The sequence below is a fragment of the Podarcis raffonei genome, chromosome 2 (assembly GCF_027172205.1).
Source record: "Podarcis raffonei isolate rPodRaf1 chromosome 2, rPodRaf1.pri, whole genome shotgun sequence".
NCBI lineage: Eukaryota > Metazoa > Chordata > Lepidosauria > Squamata > Lacertidae > Podarcis > Podarcis raffonei.
In genome coordinates this window covers 33,635,450-33,652,204 of record NC_070603.1, presented here as the reverse complement: position 1 = coordinate 33,652,204, position 16,755 = coordinate 33,635,450, and the positions used below count along the sequence as shown (strand labels likewise).

The window sequence follows — 16,755 nt, the reverse complement described above, 5'->3', positions numbered from 1 at the left end:
ACTTCAACTTGTGTTGGCTCATAAGGATCCCACTTTTCCTCTGACAAGCCCCAGATTTCTCCAAGGCACCCCATTTCAGCTCGGAATTCAATATTCCTGCACACCCCAATATAAAAGTTCTGAAACTTGTTGATTAGTTACCCAGATGGTGGCTTCACCTTTGTGTTTCATCACTACGTACACACTTCCTAGCTTTTTTCCTCTGTATGGCCCTGGAACCAGGCATTTAGGAAACACTTCTGCACCAGTCATCAAAGGCCTCTATCCCTGATAATACCTCAGTACATGAGGGTGTTTATTGTTCAAACAGATGTGACAGAAGACAATCGTGTTTCCTGGTTCTTGGCTTGCCTAGGTTATTACCCAAAGCAATGAACGCATGTAGAACCATAGTACCAAGAACAGATTTCCATGCGGTAAAGTAATGGATGTTCAGTAAAATTTTGCCGTTACAGACGTTTGCTTTTAAATAAGCAAACATACAGCACAAATGCTCTGTTTCACGTTGCAAGTGGAGAGGACTGTCCCATTCTAGTTTTAAATACAATGTGCCTCATTCTTCCATTGATTTTCCAAGAGGGATAATTAGCATGCTGTTCTGGGAGAATGTGCTAATAAGTTATTAGTCATGTGCTGCTTAAATACTTGGCTTTGGCAAATGTAAATGCCCCGCAGCCCAATACTGCTAAGCTTCCATTGCGCCAGCATATTTAATTGGATTTAATAGTGTAAAACTTCAGGACATTCTAGAACCCCTTTGTGTCAGAGTAATTGCATTCTGGAGAAGCCTGGGGTTCCTCTGAAGTGTATATCCTGGGTTCCTCCATGGGAAGATAGTTGGTGGCAAACAAGCTTCTCTGAAATACATTTTGGCCACCACAGCAGCAGCTGCCACCCGCTACAATGCCCAGCTGTCAAGGAGTGTTGGATGTGCTTCTACACTACATGCAGAGATTATGTGGACCAAAAACAAGTCCCACCAAACTTTGCAGGTGCTCCCTGTGGGATGAATCTATATCCCATAGAACGCTTCCCAGAATCAGATGTCAGAGAAACGCACTGAAAACGGACTATCAAATGGATTTCCTCCCATTCAATCCCCAACACAGCACAGCCTTGTGCTTTTTTGCTTTAGTCCTCCACAACAAAAGTTGTTATTTTAAAGATGCATTGCACACTTTATATCTAAATAGATATGTAAATTGCTTTGCATTTACATATCCATTGATGTCGAATTGCTGCTGTCCGGACAGATGCCTGAGGCAGCCTAAATGCACCAGGACTGTCAATCCTAACCATGGTTACTCAGAAGTCAGCAGCACTGAATTGAATGGGACTTCATCTTGGGCAGGGGAGGGTTAGGGTTGTAAGTTTAATCCACTTTTTACTGTGAACTATAAAATCAAGTGAATGCAGCGTGCTGTGTCCCACTTGCACTGCCACTACGGGTGCCCTGGCTCTTACCAAACTCAGTGGGAGCCACGGCATTCCTCAAAATATTGCTGCTCTCTCTGCTTCTCTGCCCAGGGGTGGGGAAGGCAAGTGGCAGTGGGGTGAGCTAGAACACCTTCCTTTCCGTGGCAAAATTGGCAGGATGGGTGGAGCATTGCCTCGTACACTTCTGCCGCCTGAGGCAGGTCCTTCACCCTACATCATGGGTGGGCCGGCTCTGTCTTTTCCCATGGAAAGAAGTGGTCTCTTTTGTTACCTGTGGACTTTAGCAGTCAAAGTGAAGAGGAACATATGGATTGGCACCCGTCCCCTAAATCTTCATTTTGAAGTATTGCCCTACTAGCCAAGTCCCAACATTTGAAACAAATTACCTAGAGAGTTTTGGGATGCGGGTGGTACTGTGGGTTAAACCACAGAGCCTAGGACTTGCCAATCAGAAGGTCGGTGGTTCGTATCCCCGTGAAGGGGTGAGCTCCCATTGCTCGGTCCCTGCTCCTGCCAACCTAGCAGTTCAAAAGCACGTCAAAGTGCAAGTAGATAAATAGGTACCACTCCGGCGGGAAGGTAAACGGCATTTCCGTGTGCTGCTCTGGTTCGCCAGAAGCAGCTTAGTCATGCTGGCCACATGACCCGGAAGCTGTACGCCGGCTCCCTCGGCCAATAAAGCAAGATGAGCGCCGCAACCCCAGAGTCAGTTACGACTGGACCTAATGGTCAGGGGTCCCTTTACCTTACCTAGAGAGCTTATGTTTCAGCAGAAACACCCACACATCACCATTTTCTGAGTAACATTTGCATGCATAAAATGTTGCAATAAAGAAAGGACTTACATTATGGTTAAAGAGCATTATTACTGACTGAAGGATTAATTCATACATAAAGAACAAAATGTCAAGAGGGTGCTAAACCATCCCTCCCTGATGCCTGGGTGAGGGAAAGCAGACAAGATGACAGGTGATGGACTGTGAAATCAAGCTAACCAGTTAGGCTGCGATTCTGACTCTGCTCACCTCATTGAATTCCATGGGGCTTACTTCTGAGTAGACATGGCTAGAATTGCAAGCATGCGGAGCTTTGTAATGGACCATTAAGGTGCTTCAAGACTCTTTGTTGCTTTTGCTGCATGCAAGGAACACCAAGGGAAAGTAATTGATTTTTAAATATATGTTGATGATATTTTGTGCGCCACAAGATACATTTCCTTAAAACATGCATTTCCATACAAGTAGAGGATGAAAAGGAAGACTTGTGCAAAAGAAACCAATTTCAGCAGAACAGAAAACATCAGATTAATGTGCAAATGGATGTTGGCATGATCTTTGAAATGTCCATACATTAAGGTTACCAGATTTTTTTCAATGAATCCGGGGACACTTTTCAACTTCAATGGATTTTGTGTGGGGACTGATTTGTAAATCTGGGGACTGTCCCCGGGAAACTGGGTAACCTTACCTTACATCCCTACACAGAAGCTCCATGACTGACACTTGGGGGGGGGGGAGGTTCTCAGCATGCAAATCAATGGGCAAACAGAGGGCTCCTAGAAGCAAGACCCATTGCCTTAGTGTCTTAGTGCTGCCACTCCACCATGTAGTCCGCTACTGCTTCAGACCAAATCACCAACTTAGAATCATAGGTTTGTAGAGTTGAAAGGGACCCTAGGGGTCATCCAATCTAACCTCCTGCAATGCAGGAATATGCAGCTGTCCCATACGGGGATTGAACCTGCAACCCTGGTGTTATCAGCACCACGCTCTAACCAACAGAGCCATGGAGGCCTTCCTAAACAGCCATGTTTTCAATCAAAGCTAAACAACAGAGAAGCCATATGGCAGTCTTTCTCAACCTCGGCCCTCCAGATGTTTTTGGCCTACAACTCCCATGATCCCTAGCTAGCAGGACCAGTGGTCAGGGGTGATGGGAATTGTAGTCTCAAAACATCTGGAGGGCCAAGGTTGAGGAAGCCTGCCATATGGGTTCCTAGTGATGGGAGGAGAAGGAGGAGGATGAATGCTCACCCCAAATGGGAAATCTAATCAGAGGTAATATTATGGCAGTTTGTAAGAAAGACTGCTATAGGTTCGGGTGTTTTGGGGGTCCAAGCAACAAGGAGGCAGGAATGATAAATTCATCAGGCAATGTCATTTTAACTTGTCTTTAGCTGCCAAATTTCCAGCAAAGGACTTCCTATTCTTTTCTTTTTTTTAAAGAAAAAAACCCTCTCTGCTTCTTATTTGGCAGGTCATCTTCTCCAGCTGTGTTAGTGCCGCTGCAATATTCCAACAGCCTGCTGTAGGGTGTGGGGTGCTGGCTGTCTACTGCAAGAGGAAAGAGGTGAGCGTCTGGACAGTATGCCTGCCAAAAATCCTTTTTATCAAGAGAACATCTTTTATTTCAGAGCATCCCTGCCCATGGAATTTCAGCAGTTGTATTCTGGAACAGGGAAGATGCAGCTCTGCTGAATGGATACCACAGCTTCAAAAGCACTCTTTTGTTTTGCAGGGTTTTATCTGATGAATCTCGTGGTAGGAGAATCTGGTGCTGTTTGATTGTTCCTTCTCACAGAATAGTTGCCGGTCAGAAATTGGCAGCCTGAAGCGTACCGGAAGGCAAACAAGGGAATGAGGTGTTGTGCACATCCACAAGCCATTCAGCATTATGCAAGAAGCCTATTGCACTGCAAACTTCCATGAGAAATTGTGTGGCTACGCTATGTAGCCATGATATCAGCATTATTTTGCATTAAAAATATACAGTGGTACCTCGGGTTACAGACGCTTCAGGTTACAGACTCCACTAACCCAGAAATAGTACCTTGGGTTAAGAACTTTGCTTCAGGATGAGAACAGAAATTGTGTGGTGGCGGCGCGGTGGCAGCGGGAGGCCCCATTAGCTAAAGTGGTACATCAGGTTAAGAACAGTTTCAGGTTAAGAACGGACCTCCAGAACAAATTAAGTTCTTAACCTGAGGTACCACTGTATAGGTTTTAGGCCAGGTGATGGCCATGGCTTCTCCCAACAAATCTTGGGGGGTTGTAATTCAGTTGATGGTGCTGAGAGTTCTGTTAGAGATCTCTAATTATTAGTATTTAATGAATTTCAAGTGAAAGCTGCATTTTAAGTTTGCATATTTGCCTGAGATGTGGGAATTAGGTTGGTTTGCAATGAGCAATGTACAATGAACAATTCCCCCCCCCCATCCCTACCTGCTTAGTACGAACAAATTAGTACTACAATCCCTAATGCAATTATCAGCACAAGGTAAGGACTTGCATGACTGGGTGAGTTAGCAAAGTCCAATGTAGCACTTTCCAGTACTCTCGAGCACACCATAATGGCTAACCTAAATTTGTAAAAGCCAGAGCAATTACTCTTCCTGTGGAATTTGCTGTCAGGTCCGTTGGAGATGCTGTTAAGAATGTAGCCGGTTGCTTACCTGTCATCAAGCAGCGTCTTAATAATGTAGTTGAATTTGAATAAGCAGTTATATATGAATCCTGGTCCTACCTTCCGAGTGTGACACTGTAGATGAAATTGAATCTCCACTTCAGTTTTTAAGCCCGGGAATGAGCAAGCATCTTATCTGAATATAATTTGTAGGCTAGCAGCTGAAGCAGCTGCTTACACGGGATTTAGTCTGTGCTTCTTAGAACTGATCGAAAATATTATCCTGCCTTATTAAAATCACTCTGCAGCTTTTCCAGTCATGTGTCAACGGGAAAACAAAAACAAACACCAGAATGCATCTTTTTCCAAGCTGTGGTTTGAAAATGAGTAGTTTGCAGAGGTTCACTTTTGCCATTACAAATAAGCAAGGCTTTTGTATAGTTCACAGAACATTTACAATGATACAATACAAATATATATATATGCAAATTTTGGGCATATTTGACAATATATATATATATTTACAATTTTTAAGTATTTGTGAAAACATATTTCACAGCATTTGTGCATTTTTTAACTGATAAACACGGCACAAAATTTAGAGAACTACATTACTTTGCTGATTGCTGTGCTACATTCAGCGCAGCGGTTTCATGAGCTGATTTGGTCCTCATCAAATGCAGACTGAACAAATCCTCAAGCATCCCAAGCTGTAAATCAGCAACACCTTTTTAACCAATTAGAAGGCTTTTAATTGATTCACCCAACCAATTAATTGGCTAAGCGCCACAGCCCTACTTATTTTGTTATGATTCACTGCTTCACAGATTATAATATGTTGATTAACCATGGCTCTCAAAACTATGATAATTCATTGATAAGTCTTCCATCACTTGTCTCCTTTGCTACAGGGTAAAAGTGTTCACTTCCCAGTTCAACAATCTCCTGCTTCTGTTCTTGGGGAAGCAGAGGCATAGTAGCAGCTGGTTTTCCACTTCAGAGGCAGGTTCTCTGTCCGTCCTCACCAATTCCACTGCAATGCAATGACTTGTACCAGAACAATCACAAAAGCTATGTCTATTTCTTCACATGCACGTAGCTAATCTTGCAGAAGGCACTCCCTCAAATCACAGTGTTTTTTCCTAGCCTATGTTTGCTCTCAGATGTCCAACAAGGTCTAGCAGAGCTGAACTTCTGCTGGGGATGTGGTGGTGGCTCTCAACTTGGATGGCTTTAAAATGGGATTATACAAATTCAAGGCAATCGATAGCTACTACTTGTCTTGATGGCTATATGTGAACTCCAGGACCAGAAGCAACATGCCTCTGAATAGTAGGGATCATGAGTGGAAGAGCGCTGTTGCATTCATATCCTGCTTCTGGGTCTCCCAGAAGTATCTGGATGGCCCCTGTGAGAAGGGAATGCTGGACTCTGATGGGTTTTTGGTCTGTTCCATCAGGGCTCTTCTTGTGTTTTTAACTTTTCTGCCAGCTACAGGGCTGTTTCTGTTCTATATTGCCCTGTTCCTGTTGGGGATCTCTTCATAGTTACCAGCGCTATTGTTCTCCTCCATATTCCTGTCCAGAGACTTTAATGCAAAGCTAACATAAGGAGAGCAGAGGAGAGCTACTGAGCATTTACACGGGCTAAGGGACTCCATTTCTGTTGCCTCCCTTCTTCTGGAGGATTTGTACAGCTTCCCTGAAACTGGGGTCTTCCAGCCATCTGTGGCCCACAGGGTCATCTCCATCAGCCAGCTCCCACAAAAGTGATACCACACATCCCATTTTCCCATGTGGCTCTCCTCCGCTGTTGCTCATGTGCAGTGGAACCCAAAGGACTGCAAGGGAGATGATCTATCCGCTTCCAATATTCCAGTGGCAACAGTGATCTCAATTTCCTCATTACGGAGCATGAAGTTTCTCTGTCTTCAGGCCTCCTTGTCCTTGTACCATCTGGGTCATCCTCTGCTCGGTATCATTTCCATTTCCACACTATCCTTACAATATAATTAGGGGGCCAGAATAGTGTGTGTGACTGACAAATGTGACCTCATTAGATTCTTCGGCGGTATCAAAATATTATGCACTCATTTACATCTCAAATCCCCCAATTCCTTTGCATTTAATCCTTGTGGCCGCTTCGTCCTTTGCTGCGGTTGTCAGGGTTCGATTCTTATTCCCCTTTCACTCAGATCTGGCAGGGAGCACAGCAGAACTCCAGAGTTTCATGCATCATTTTTTTTAAAAAAAAAACCCTGCAAAATAACCCCAGATACATGCATAGCTCAAAAGTTTCATTTTTTAATCAGCTAGACACACTCCTAAATGTGTTATGTTTTTTTTAAAAAATGAGGAATATGCATTCTTTTACATAGGTCCCCATGTCAATTTAGCACTGAAGTAACGCCCAACTTCGGGTTGCTGACTGATAATGAAAATGTCCCTGAATATTGCATGGTCCCCCTGTGCTGATCACAGACACCACAAACTATATGGTCATATTAACATCAGGACGGCTCTCTGTGGTCTCTTTCCTCTACATAGCGATTACAACATCTGGGAATTCAAATCTGATTCAAGAGTAAGGCTGGATTTTGAGTTTAGGGTGGGGATAAATGAGAACCGAGACCCGTAAGGATAAGGCACTTACAAATCTTAAATTATAATTAAGGTTGCCGGCAACCACACCCGGACATTGGCTGATAGGGAGAACTGTAGAGTCTCTGAATTCCAAAGGGGGCTTCATAAATTGGACCAAAACAGCAAAACATACGAGGCTGAATTTGTTTAATTCTAAGATATTTAATTTGCGAAATACATTAACATCTCTGTGCATTTGCACTTATTTGACAGAAAAACGGAAAGAGATTTACAGTGGTACCTTGGTTTCCGAATAGCTTGGCTTCTGAACAAATCGGCTCCTGAACGTTGCAAACCTGTTCCGGTTTGCAAACATTTTTTGGAAGCCAAACATTCGTTTCGGCTGTCGGCATTGTTTCTGGGGCCGATCAGAAGCTGTGTCTTGGTTTGTGAACGTTTTGGAAGTCGAACGGACTTCCAGAACAGATTGAATTCGGGAACCAAGGTACCACTGTACTTCCAACTGAGCAACTGGATAATGGCTGCCTGTACGTTTTTCCTGATTTCTCCATATTTGAATGAGCTTGAATGAGCTTCTTTTTAAAAGAAGAAATCTGAACATTCAAAACAGGGACCTGGAATATGTCTGAGGGGTAGAAGATTACAAATTTTCCTATTTTTGTGGGTCTTAGAACTTTCGCAGTTGGTTCATGTTTGATTTATATCTAGTTCTTGAAGAGCTTCTGCGTTAGAAATGTATCCTGTATCCAACATTCCAAGCTACAAGGCCATAGGACAGTCTCCAGGTGACTGTAGTATGCTCTGGTTTCTGCCTTCATCCAGGGACCTTTCCTTAAAATAAAATAAAAAGAAGTCTGGTGACAACTGCAAAACCTTATGTCTTGGGTTTTAGTGCTCCCCACTACTCCAAACTCAATTTGGGAAGTGGCACATAAAATTTTGGGTATTGAGGTCATGGAGTAATTAACTCACCATCTCTGGGTACTGAAATGTCAGATCAGTCCAGAGTCTTGCTGTTTGGCATGACTTTATTCAGTATGACAATTCACACAATCAAAGACCATGGTTCTTGCCCAATACTAAAAATTATGGAATAAGATTTTGTCATTTTTTGTGTCCACCGGAATCTGTTTGGAAGGGGACAAAATGTGCTATAGTCTGTTGGGTATATACTGTACATGCATAATATTTGCTGCCTCGCAAGTGGAATTTCTTGTAAGTCAGTCCTTTTGTGTTTTTCCTTTTATTTGTTTCTTTTGTACTTTTGAATGTGACTGTAATGAATAGTTGCAAAATAAATTTAAAGCATGAGCATTTTAAAAACCTTCTTTCTTTTGTCTTCCCATCATAGAATCCATTGGGGCTCATTTCAGGAAAATGCAGGTTTGTGCCTATCCCCACAACTACAGTCAGAAAGAATTAAGAAGCGGCAAGTTTCACCTTCTTGAAATGAGGCAGGGGCTGAAGCAGAAAAAGGAGTTGAGAGTGGTTTCAACTAAGAGGTGATATATATCCTGTTCACATGTTTTCGATTCAGATAAACACTTTTGAAGTGCAGTATATTCACTTGGGAAAACGTTGACCTCCTCAAAATTGTTTGCAGTGTTTTAGTGCAGCGAGATGCCTGCACAGATTCCCAGCTAATTGCAATGTGGGGGAAAGCAGCAGGGAATTCACACTTAGATAAGCTCAGGAATGAAGCACAAGCCTTGGCCACAGTGCAAATAAAATAACAAAAGATTTTCCATATCACAGTAATCATCATTGGCATTTTCCTCTTGTTCCACTCACAAACTCCTGATTAGATGAGGCCCTTGTAGAAGGTGCACATACCTCGAGTGCACGGCAACTGTCTCTTATTGTGGTGATTATTGTCTCTTATTGTGGCACACAGGTATTGCGTACCTGATTTGCTTTAGATATGTTCCTCAAATCACTGCTGACCCATATAGATGGTTAGGATGGGCATTGTCTGGTCATCAGTTTTGTTTATGTCTGAAATCATGGACCATCTCCAGTCTTCAGCTATTCTTCACACACCAACATAATCAAGGATAGTGCTTGATTCTCCTCCCTGGAGGAAAGGTAGCTTAGCATCTTTTATCTAATTTGCATCAGCAACATGGAGAAGCTTTAGGGAAGATGAGTTCTCTGCTTTGTCCTACATGTAGCAACACACACACACCAAAATATGTCCCCATTGTGAGGTTCTGTGTTTGTTCAACCCCGATTGCTGCCGTGTCAGTGTTCTCCTGGGAAGGCAGCTGTCATGAAAAGAGATGCTTCTATCCTCTAATCTTCTTACATATCGTACATCTAGGATAAGGGTCTCAACTATTATGCTCAAAGAAGCAAGAAATGATGTGGAGTAAAATGCTCATGTCATCCCAAGTTAACACTTCTCCTTGATCCTGTAAGACATTCGCTTTCTCCTGTCTTCCTCCTTCTTTTGGTAGAGAAGTAGCTTTTGTGGTTGCACAAGACCTGTGCCCAGAGTATTAGTTGAGGCCACCTTGCCCTGCTCTCTGAATTCTAAGCAATTGAATTCTGGGATCTCAGGCAAAAGTCTTCATTTTACATCACTTACGACAGAGAACATTTCGAATGGAGATGCTGAAAATTGAATCTGGGATGTGCTCCAACACTGGGCATGCCTCTCATGGTGTTAAGACTGGTACAAACTGAGTATTTGGTGTTTGATTGGGCAATGTAATTTCACTATGTTTGTTTTAGGGTGTTTCCATGCTAGTGTTTTAGAGATGATCTACATGTGTTGTTCTTTATTTAAAAAAACACATGCATGATCAAGTGCTTCCTTGCAGCAAAAGCTGCTTGCATGATGGAAGAAAGCTTTCAGTGTAAGTAGGGAGGGCACTGCTGTTTTTAATGTGGTCAGGCATTAAAACCTATGTGCATTTTGAAGTAATACAACCCTATGTAGACTGTACCACATGTGCAACTTCTTGCAAATTATCACATGGGCATATAGACCAGCTCTTCTCATCTGGAATGCATCAATCTACAGAGGTGGTTTAATAAACTCTAGAAATGGGTGTGTGTGTGTGTGTGTGTGTGTGTTTAAAATTGAATGTACATGCTAGTCAACCTAAGTTTTCCATTCAGTTTACAGACATGAGAAACGCAAAAACTGGTTTAAGGGCCATCTCTAAAAATGACACCTGAGAGTGACAGCCAAGCTGGTAAGATGAGACTTCTAACAGGACCAGTCTATATTGATGAGCAGCATGCACTAGACTTTCAAGCACTCTCAACAATGCTTGATGGCAAATTATATCATCCCTTGCCCACATTATTCTGCTGGAAAATTCCCCTGTTCCCAGAAAGAAATGCAATTTGACAGAAATGTACGAATTAAAAGGAACAAAATGTAATTAAAATGGCGATAGCACATAATCTGGTAACCCACTTTAGAGGCTCAGAGCTTCATCTGTGTGGGGTTTTTTTTTTTAAAAAAATGTTTTATTTAAATGGATTTGAAGCAAACAAAATGACACACAAAGGTTCCCATCTATATTATCACTTTGCAAAGCAAGCCAGATCAAAAGTTGTCTGCTGCGTCCATCTGCTTTGTGCACAATGAGAAATGCTTGATCTAAGATGGCACTCAGCTTATGCAAATGGATTTTTTTCCAAACCTTACTACAGAATTTAATAAAGACACCTAAACTAGAACTGGCAGGATTAAAAGGAGAGAAAAAATCCTGCAGAAATAGTGAAGATTGAGTTGAGCATTTCCGTGAGCATTAACCGTATACATAAGAAATACAGATATGTGTTTGTATGAAGGAAGAGTCAGCATTGCAACCCTATAGAATCTCTGGAATTCATTTCTAGCCTTGCTATTCATCTCTCCATCTCCTTCATATATACCTTGTCCTTTGAAATTGATCCCCCCCCCCAATGCATTCAACAAAAGTACCTACTTTTGTCTGGATACAGGGACACCATTCTGGGGTGGTCTAACCACCAATCTATATTTTAGACCACATGTGATTCTTGTTCAGGAAAATTTATTTCTCAGACCAGCTCACTGGGTTCTTCACACCAAGTGACTATTTTTATAAAGCAATTAAATGAGCCCTGTATAATTATTTGTGCCAAAATTGCAAATCCCTTTCCTTCGAAAATAAAGGATGTGGCTGTGGCTGTTTAACCTGTGTAGATAGCACTGCTAGAGTTAGTATGAGATGGAAAATGAAATCACAACAAATGCTCCTGGAATGCATTGCACTCTTTTGCCATTTCCCCCTAACATAGCCCAACGAGGTTGTTCTTCTTTTAAACCCTTGCTGTGGATCTCTCCAACTTGCCAAGATTCTTGGACCGTCCACAGGCGATTGGGCCAGATCCGGCCCCCGGGCCTTAGTTTGCCTGCGCACGCTCTATACACTTAACGAGCACCTTTTAATGCAAATATCTGTTTTGGTAATGTATTTCCTCCTTTTCCATGATGAACAAATGGCCACCCTATTTACAGGGCTGTCCCTTTGCTTGTGAAGAATAGACCTGGAAGCAGGAACATCCACCACGGAGGGACGCTGGCACTTAGCTGGCTTCCTAGCATGTGTGTCCCTATGGGTTGCGGGAAGAGAGAGGTGGTAGAGAGGACACTGCAGTGCAAGAGTTGTAGAGGGAGCATGAGATTGGATCTGTTGGTGTCTTCGCAATGTGCCAACCACCCTGCCGCCTCCCCTTCCCTATAAGCCACAGCTATGCCCTTTCTGGGAGGCTAGGTGAGTGCTGCCACCCCGCCCCACTGGATGCTCCTGCCTGAGAGAATGCAAACACTTTAAGGTTGCAACCCTGTGTGCAACTTCCTGGGAATAAGCCCCATTGAAAAAGCACTGATAGGATTGCACTGGTGTAGCGTTCTTAAGAAAGTAGCCTTAGTTGTGTCATGTGACGAACAATTTAAATAAGGAAAAGTTGGCAAGTCACTCCGTAAATTTTGTCAAGCAGCATATGACAAAAATAAACACACGAGAAAAACCCTCCTAATCTGATATCCTATAAATACCACAAAAGACTTGCAAAAAAACCCAAAAACCCGTTTAACCATTCAGTCTGCATCAGAGCATTGCTGAATCCAAACAAAAGGATGCTTTTAAAAAATCTAAACTGTCCTTATAGACTTTAAAAATCTAGACTGGGGTTGTCACAGTCATGGTGAGATTTTGAAGTGAAGAAAAATGCTTGAATTCTCCACCATATACAAACTACGGAGTTGGGAGCGTTCTCTGTTTAAAAACTAAACAAGCAAAGCAATTTAAAAATGAGACAAATAAAAACCAGAATCTTGACAAATAAATAAAAGCAACTTAAATGAAAGCAAAACAAAAACAGCTGTGTGGATGTGCTTATATAAAGTTAAATAAAAATAATAATACAGAAAATTAAAACAGAATAAAAACAGTGATGTTAATAGAGCTCTGTGAATACATGGTTCACAGTAGCTCACTAAGGTAGGCCACTTCCCACCAGTTCCAATTCATGCCCTGAAGTTTCTGATAATGCGACACTTCTGTCTGTGGTGTTTGATCTAGGATGGCTCATTCACTCATGAAAGCCACCACTTAGACCCTAGAGTCACCAAGTGATGAAAACACAGGCATGAAACACTCAAACCAATATACATTTATGGTATTTTTCGCTCTATAAGATGCACTTTTCCCCTCCTAAAAAGTAAGGGAAAATGTGTGTGTGTCTTATGGAGCGAATGCAGGCTGCGCAGCTATCCCAGAAGCCAGAACAGCAAGAGGGATCACTGTGCAGCGCTCCCTCTCGCTGTTCTAGCTTCTGGCTTAGTCGCACAAAGCCTCTTCAGGGCAGGGGGAGCCTTCATCCCACTGCCCTGAAGAGGCTTCGTGCGGCTATCCCAGAAGCCAGAACAGCGATACCTCTTGCTGTTCTGGCTTCTGGGATTCAGAATATTTTTTTTTCTTGTTTTCCTCCTCCAAAAATTAGGTGCATCTTATGGTATGGTGTGTCTTATAGAGCAGAAAATACAGTATTTATGGAAATGGAGGCATCCAAATCTTGGCCATGTTTTCATCTAACCAGCCTGAATTTCTGGCTTTTAGGGTAGGTTTGAAATTAAAATTGAATTTGTCAACCTCTCCCCTTTAGCCTGAATTACAAATCCACTCCTGCACAGTTCCCAAGAATTAGAATTAAAAGCTAACAAAACTGCACTTGGGCTTTTTAAACACACTCACACTGTTTTTGATAATCTGGTAGTTCAGTGAGAAGACTCAATAATTCCAGTTAGCTAGCTAACTTGACGCTTGAATTTTCAAACTTTGGAGTTCCAGGCCTACTAAACTGCAGTGAGTGGCATACTTAATTGACTTTTAATATATTTACAGCTGTCAAAGCCTCTCTGATCCCCCTCCCCCACCCTTCATTTGACATTTGGACTGAAACCACCAAGAGAGCTTTCTTACTTCCAGAAATCCCAGCTGAAGAGAGGCAAAGCAGAGCTGCAAGAAGAACCTTCTGTCCATCCTCATATTTCCTTCCACTGTGTCCCTGTTCTGGAAGCCAAGGGGATCTTGGATCCAAAGCCTGCGCTGCTGTGGACAAGTTGGAAACAGAATGTTACATTCATTGGCCCAGCTCCATGGCAAACGAAGATGGATTCCGAATTTCTGACAAAAATGGAAGTGGCCAAAGTGAAAGTTGAATCATGAGGCGGAACACACAGTCTGCTCCTAAGCTTCAGCTTCGTCGAGAAGGGCCAGTGATGCATTCAAGAGGTAAAGATGCAGCTCTCACACACACACCCTGTGGCATAAACACATTAGAAACAAGGGAGAGGCAACAGCACAGAAAGTTTATACTATTTATATCCATGTACTATCTGGGATGCGGGTGGCACTGTGGGTTAGACCACAGAGCCTAGGACTTGCCGATCAGAAGGTCGGGGGTTCGAATCCCTGCGACGGGGTGAGCTCCCGTTGCTTGGTCCCTGCTCCTGCCAACCTAGCAGTTCGAAAGCACATCAAAGTGCAAGTAGATAAATAGGTACCGCTCCAGCGGGAAGGTAAACGGCGTTTCCGTGCACTGCTTTGGTTCGCCAGAAGCAGCTTAGTCATGCTGGCCACATGACCCAGAAGCTGTACGCCGGCTCCCTCAGCCAGTAAAGCGACCCCAGAGTCTGTTGCGACTGGACCTAATGGTCAGGGGTCCCTTTACTTTTACCTTACTATCTGGAAGCCTTGAAATCAGCAATGTAGAACTAGTGGTCCTCCAGATATTCTTGGACCCCGGTTCCTGTCAGCCCCAGCCAGCATAGCCAATGGCTAGGGATGATGTGAGTTTAGCCACATCTGGAGATGTGGGGTCCACACTGAAAGGTGAGCCATGGGCTCCCCATCCCTGTGATTGAGCTATTTCCAACACACTTGCCCAACAAACTATTTTGGAGGGTTGTTGAGAACCTATTTTGGAGGGGTGTTTAGATTGGGCATGGCCAACTGGTAGCCCCATGAGCCACATCTTTGTCACCCACAGTGTAAATCTAGGATGCAGTTTGAGACATCTTCTGTACTTGACTTGGCGGAGTACACTCATTCTCATCAAATTAGCTTGAGTTGGCAAACTTCCTTTGAATTTCTGTGGCCCAGTTTATGATGTCTTGTAAGTACTTCAAAAATTCACTGTGACTACATGATAGACCCCAGCAAACCAATTCATATTCTCTGACGGGACTACCCTGCAGCTATTTAGAGAGGGGTTAACGCTATGGGGAATCACAGAAATCTGACCATGTCGGTCTTGTGAAGCCTAGAATTTTGTGATGTCCCAGGGTACATTTGCACAACTAAAATCGCCCACACTTTGGTCTGACACTTTCTTGACGTGTGTATACATCAAGATCTGAAATAACCCCTCGTCTCCATCTGACACATAGCACATCTGATGTTCCCAGTTAAAGTATTGACGTTGCACAAGGCCAGAGCCTGCAGGCCACTTTAGGATGGTCTGGATGCAGTCAGGGCTGAATTAAAGTGATATATCAACAAGCCTTGTCTTTTGTTGACAATTTTACTCTGTACAGCCTGAGAAACATACGCCCTGGTTAATGTCTTGCACCAGTTCCCTGTATAGTAGCAACTTCTCAAGACTGCTCCTCTGCAGGCTCTTGATCTTGACATCTCCTCTTCTTGGCTCCCCAGCATCCCTTAAACTTTATTTCCTCACCAGCTCTCCCTGAACGCCTGTTGTTAAATCCCTTCTCTGTTCTGCTGATAGTGCTAATTCCACACTTCTTTTGCTCTGCCTCTCGCCTGTCTACCCAGACATCAGAAACCCACCAGCCAGATGACCTGCTTATTGCTTGCTGCTTGATTCTTATATCCCCAGGCTGTTTCCTCCCTTATCGAGTCTCTTTCCTTGAGCCATGTGCCTATCTTTTTTCGTTTGTTCCTCTCAAGTGGCATTCCCTCCTTGGGCTCACATCTTTGCTTAGTTCAGCTGTTTCCTTATCCTGCCCTTATCCTGTCATCTTCGGAGGCTGAGCCAGAGGAGGGAGCTCAGAGCACTGAAAGCTATGGCGTGTTTGGGGAGGGGGGCGGAAGGCATTTCTGAGCAATGCACACCAGGGTGCTCCATCTCCCCATACACTTGCCCTTTCCTCCAACCCATAACCTCTGTATTACTAATGATGGAACAGGCATCTTGGCAATTTATTACATTTGTAAACACCCCCCCCCCAGCACTTCATACTAGGAAGCTCAGGGGGCACACGCGGACCACCTGATCCATTATTACCTTGCCCAATCACTGAGATTTGAGGGTGAGAGCATGCTTTCCCATGGCTCAGACAGACAGTCATAAGGACCAGAAGCTGGGCATTCAGTCTTGTGGGCCCAAGCCTGTGGAACTACCTCCCAGCTGAGATTAGAGAAACTGAACTCCAGGCAAACACAGCAAAGACTTTCTTATTCCAGCAGGCATTCTGAGGTAGCTCGGGTTTATGATCAATTGTTACTGTTTTCCGTTCGTTTGGTTTATTTTTTGGTTTATTCCGTCCGTTTGGTTTATTTTTATGTGCGCCACTAATAAATACTAGTGGGACGCGAGTGGTGCTGTGGGTTAAACCACAGAGCCTAGGACTTGCTGATCAGAAGGTCAGTGGTTCGAATCCCCGCAACAGGGTGAGCTCCCGTTGCTCAGTCCCTGCTCCTGCCCACCTAGCAGTTCGAAAGCATGTCAGAGTGCAAGTAGATAAATAGGTACCACTCCGGTGGGAAGGTAAATGGTGTTTCTGTGCGCTGCTCTGGTTCACCAG

At 43.5% G+C, this 16,755-nt stretch overlaps 1 long non-coding RNA gene across 3 annotated transcripts in view; it reads left to right on the top strand.

Moving 5' to 3' along the window:
- Positions 1-10,868, top strand: part of LOC128407419 (uncharacterized) — a 50,087-nt gene extending 39,219 nt beyond the window's left edge. For all 3 annotated transcript variants that reach the window (XR_008328794.1, XR_008328793.1, XR_008328795.1), the window contains 3 exons: positions 3,694-3,786; positions 8,794-8,944; positions 10,573-10,868. This is a non-coding gene — a long non-coding RNA (uncharacterized LOC128407419). The remainder of the gene's footprint in view (positions 1-3,693; positions 3,787-8,793; positions 8,945-10,572) is intronic.
- The last annotated feature ends 5,887 nt before the right edge of the window (positions 10,869-16,755 follow it).